Source organism: Plectropomus leopardus, chromosome 2, assembly GCF_026936395.1.
Source record: "Plectropomus leopardus strain MGB_pleo_1.0 chromosome 2, ASM2693639v1, whole genome shotgun sequence".
Lineage (NCBI taxonomy): Eukaryota > Metazoa > Chordata > Actinopteri > Perciformes > Serranidae > Plectropomus > Plectropomus leopardus.
The window spans coordinates 28,639,629-28,645,628 of NC_142177.1; positions in this window are offsets into that span (position 1 = coordinate 28,639,629).

Sequence of the window (6,000 nt, forward strand, 5' to 3'; positions counted from 1 at the left end):
CTATAGTATGGCAAAAACGTCAAAATATGACATGTCCCAAAATCAGGTGAAAACCACTTTAAACCAAATGAAATAACGTTTCCAGACATGCCATAGCATAGAAAGTTGCAAAAAGGGCCAAATACACCATAAATTTGCATGTCCAAAAAATGAGCGAAAATGCAAGGCTATAGTATGGCAAAAATGTCAAAATGTCAAAATATGACATGTCCCGAAATCAGGTGAAAAACACATTAAACAACATAAAATAGCCCTCCAAGGAATGCCATCGCATAGAAAGTTGCAAAAAGGTCCAAAAACACCATAATTTGGCGTGTGGAAAAAAATGACAAAAATTGCAAGGCTATAGTATGGCAAAAATGTCAAAATATGACATGTCCCAAAATCAGCTGAAAACCACATGAAACAACATGAAATAGCCTCCCAAGTAATGCCATCGCACAGAAAGTTGTAAAAAGGGTCAAAAACACCATAATTTTGTGTGTGGAAAAAATGAGCGAAAATGCAAGGCTATAGTATGGCAAAAATGTCAAAATATCACATGTCCCAAAATCAGCTGAAAACCACTTTAAACCAAATGAAATAACGTTTCCAGACATGCCATAGCATAGAAAGTTGCAAAAAGGGCCAAATACACCATAAATTTGCATGTCCAAAAATGAGCGAAAATGCAAGGCTATAGTATGGCAAAAATGTCAAAATATGACATGTCCCAAATCAGGTGAAAACCACATTAAACAACATAAAATAGCCCTCCAAGGAATGCCATCACATAGAAAGTTGCAAAAAGGGCCAAAAACACCATCAAGTGGTTTGTCCAAAAAATGAGCGAAAATGCAAGGCTATAGTATGGCAAAAACGTCAAAATATGACATGTCCCAAAATCAGGTGAAAACCACTTTAAACCAAATGAAATAACGTTTCCAGACATGCCATAGCATAGAAAGTTGCAAAAAGGGCCAAATACACCATAAATTTGCATGTCCAAAAAATGAGCGAAAATGCAAGGCTATAGTATGGCAAAAATGTCAAAATGTCAAAATATGACATGTCCCGAAATCAGGTGAAAAACACATTAAACAACATAAAATAGCCCTCCAAGGAATGCCATCGCATAGAAAGTTGCAAAAAGGTCCAAAAACACCATAATTTGGCGTGTGGAAAAAAATGACAAAAATTGCAAGGCTATAGTATGGCAAAAATGTCAAAATATGACATGTCCCAAAATCAGCTGAAAACCACATGAAACAACATGAAATAGCCTCCCAAGTAATGCCATCGCACAGAAAGTTGTAAAAAGGGTCAAAAACACCATAATTTTGTGTGTGGAAAAAATGAGCGAAAATGCAAGGCTATAGTATGGCAAAAATGTCAAAATATCACATGTCCCAAAATCAGCTGAAAACCACTTTAAACCAAATGAAATAACGTTTCCAGACATGCCATAGCATAGAAAGTTGCAAAAAGGGCCAAATACACCATAAATTTGCATGTCCAAAAAATGAGCGAAAATGCAAGGCTATAGTATGGCAAAAATGTCAAAATATGACATGTCCCAAATCAGGTGAAAACCACATTAAACAACATAAAATAGCCCTCCAAGGAATGCCATCACATAGAAAGTTGCAAAAAGGGCCAAATACACCATAAATTTGCATGTCCAAAAAATGAGCGAAAATGCAAGGCTATAGTATGGCAAAAACGTCAAAATATGACATGTCCCAAAATCAGCTGAAAACCACATTAAACAACATAAAATAGCCTCCCAAGTAATGCCATCGCATAGAAAGTTGTAAAAAGGGCCAAAAACACCATAATTTTGTGTGTGGAAAAAATGAGCGGAAATGCAAGGCTATAGTATGGCAAAAATGTCAAAATATCACATGTCCCAAAATCAGCTGAAAACCACATTAAACAACATAAAATAGCCTCCCAAGTAATGCCATCGCATAGAAAGTTGTAAAAAGGGCCAAAAACACCATAATTTTGTGTGTGGAAAAAATGAGCGAAAATGCAAGGCTATAGTATGGCAAAAATGTCAAAATATGACATGTCCCAAAATCAGCTGAAAACCACTTTAAACCAAATGAAATAACGTTTCGAGACATGCCATAGCATAGAAAGTTGCAAAAAGGGCCAAATACACCATAAATTTGCATGTCCAAAAACTGAGCGAAAATGCAAGGCTATAGTATGGCAAAAATGTCAAAATATGACATGTCCCAAAATCAGCTGAAAACCACATTAAACAACATAAAATAGCCCTCCAAGGAATGCCACCGCATAGAAAGTTGTAAAAAGGGTCAAAAACACCATAATTTTGTGTGTGGAAAAAATGAGCGAAAATGCAAGGCTATAGTATGGCAAAAATGTCAAAATGTCAAAATATCACATGTCCCAAAATCAGCTGAAAACCACATTAAACAACATAAAATAGCCCCCCAAGGAATGCCATCACATAGAAAGTTGCAAAAAGGGCCAAAAACACCATCAAGTGGTTTGTCCAAAAAATGAGTGAAAATGCAAGGCTATAGTATGGCAAAAACGTCAAAATATGACATGTCCCAAAATCAGCTGAAAACCACTTTAAACCAAATGAAATAACGTTTCGAGACACGCCATAGCATAGAAAGTTGCAAAAAGGGCCAAATACACCATAAATTTGCATGTCCAAAAAATGAGCGAAAATGCAAGGCTATAGTATGGCAAAAATGTCAAAATGTCAAAATATGACATGTCCCAAAATCAGCTGAAAACCACATTAAACAACATAAAATAGCCCTCCAAGGAATGCCATCGCATAGAAAGTTGCAAAAAGGTCCAAAAACACCATAATTTGGCGTGTGGAAAAAAATGACAAAAATTGCAAGGCTATAGTATGGCAAAAATGTCAAAATATGACATGTCCCAAAATCAGCTGAAAACCACATTAAACAACATGAAATAGCCTCCCAAGTAATGCCATCGCATAGAAAGTTGTAAAAAGGGTCAAAAACACCATAATTTTGTGTGTGGAAAAAATGAGCGAAAATGCAAGGCTATAGTATGGCAAAAATGTCAAAATGTCAAAATATCACATGTCCCAAAATCAGCTGAAAACCACATTAAACAACATAAAATAGCCCCCCAAGGAATGCCATCACATAGAAAGTTGCAAAAAGGGCCAAAAACACCATCAAGTGGTTTGTCCAAAAAATGAGTGAAAATGCAAGGCTATAGTATGGCAAAAACGTCAAAATATGACATGTCCCAAAATCAGCTGAAAACCACTTTAAACCAAATGAAATAACGTTTCGAGACACGCCATAGCATAGAAAGTTGCAAAAAGGTCCAAAAACACCATAATTTGGCGTGTGGAAAAAAATGACAAAAATTGCAAGGCTATAGTATGGCAAAAATGTCAAAATATGACATGTCCCAAAATCAGCTGAAAACCACATTAAACAACATAAAATAGCCCCCCAAGGAATGCCATCGCAAAGAAAGTTGCAAAAAGGGCCAAAAACACCATAAAGTGGTTTGTCCAAAAAATGAGCGAAAATGCAAGGCTATAGTATGGCAAAAATGTCAAAATATCACATGTCCCAAAATCAGCTGAAAACCACTTTAAACCAAATGAAATAATGTTTCGAGACATGCCATCGCATAGAAAGTTGCAAAAAGGGCCAAATACACCATAAATTTGCATGTCCAAAAAATGAGCGAAAATGCAAGGCTATAGTATGGCAAAAATGTCAAAATATGACATATCCCAAAATCAGCTGAAAACCACATTAAACAACATAAAATAGCCTCCCAAAACACACCATAGCATAGAAAGTTGCAAAAAGGGCCAAAAACACCATAATTTGGCATGTCCAAAAAATGACCAAAAATGCAAGGCTATAGTATGGCAAAAATGTCAAAATATGACATATCCCAAAATCAGCTGAAAACCACCTTAAACAACATAAAATAGCCTCCCAAGGAATGCCATCGCATAGAAAGTTGCAAAAAGGGCCAAAAACACCATCAAGTGGTTTGTCCAAAAAATGAGCGAAAATGCAAGGCTATAGTATGGCAAAACTGTCAAAATATCACATATCCCAAAACTGCTGAAAACCACTTTAAATAACATAAAATAGCCGCTCAAGACACACCATAGCATAGAAAGTTACAAAAGGGGCCAAAAACACCATAATTTGGTATCTCAAAAAAATGACAAATAATACAAGGCTATAGTATGGCAAAAATGTCAAAATATGACATGTCCCAAAATCAGCTGAAAACCACTTTAAACGAAATAAAATAGCATTTCAAGACATGCCATAGCATAGAAAGTTGCAAAAAGGGCCAAAAACACCAGAAGTTTGCATGTCCAAAAAATGGGCGAAAATGCAAGGCTATAGTATGGCAAAATGTCAAAATATGACATGTCCCAAAATCAGCTAAAAACCACTTTAAATGAAATAAAATAATGTTTCGAGACATGCCATAGCATAGAAAGTTGCAAAAAGGGCCAAATACACCATAAATTTGCATGTCCAAAAAATGACCAAAAATGCAAGGCTATAGTATGGCAAAAATGTCAAAATATGACATATCCCAAAATCAGCTGAAAACCACCTTAAACAACATAAAATAGCCTCCCAAGGAATGCCATCGCATAGAAAGTTGCAAAAAGGGCCAAAAACACCATAAAGTGGTTTGTCCAAAAAATGAGTGAAAATGCAAGGCTATAGTATGGCAAAAACGTCAAAATATGACATGTCCCAAATTCAGCTGAAAACCACTTTGAACCAAATGAAATCACGTTTCGAGACATGCCATAGCATAGAAAGTTGCAAAAGGGCAAAATACACCATAAATTTGCATGTCCAAAAAATGAGCGAAAATGCAAGGCTATAGTATGGCAAAAATGTCAAAATGTCAAAATATGACATGTCCCAAAATCAGGTGAAAAACACATTAAACAACATAAAATAGCCCTCCAAGGAATGCCATCGCATAGAAAGTTGCAAAAAGGTCCAAAAACACCATAATTTGGCGTGTGGAAAAAAATGACAAAAATTGCAAGGCTATAGTATGGCAAAAATGTCAAAATATGACATGTCCCAAAATCAGCTGAAAACCACATTAAACAACATGAAATAGCCTCCCAAGGAATGCCATCGCATAGAAAGTTGTAAAAAGGGTCAAAAACACCATAATTTTGTGTGTGGAAAAAATGAGCGAAAATGCAAGGCTATAGTATGGCAAAAATGTCAAAATATGACATGTCCCAAAATCAGCTGAAAACCACTTTAAACCAAATGAAATAACGTTTCCAGACATGCCATCGCATAGAAAGTTGCAAAAAGGGCCAAATACACCATAAATTTGCATGTCCAAAAATTGAGCGAAAATGCAAGGCTATAGTATGGCAAAAATGTCAAAATATGACATGTCCCAAATCAGGTGAAAACCACATTAAACAACATAAAATAGCCCTCCAAGGAATGCCATCACATAGAAAGTTGCAAAAAGGGCCAAAAACACCATCAAGTGGTTTGTCCAAAAAATGAGCGAAAATGCAAGGCTATAGTATGGCAAAAACGTCAAAATATGACATGTCCCAAAATCAGCTGAAAACCACTTTAAACCAAATGAAATAACGTTTCCAGACATGCCATAGCATAGAAAGTTGCAAAAAGGGCCAAATACACCATAAATTTGCATGTCCAAAAAATGAGCGAAAATGCAAGGCTATAGTATGGCAAAATGTCAAAATGTCAAAATATGACATGTCCCAAAATCAGGTGAAAAACACATTAAACAACATAAAATAGCCTCCAAGGAATGCCATCGCATAGAAAGTTGCAAAAAGGTCCAAAAACACCATAATTTGGCGTGTGGAAAAAAATGACAAAAATTGCAAGGCTATAGTATGGCAAAAATGTCAAAATATGACATGTCCCAAAATCAGCTGAAAACCACATTAAACAACATGAAATAGCCTCCCAAGTAATGCCATCGCACAGA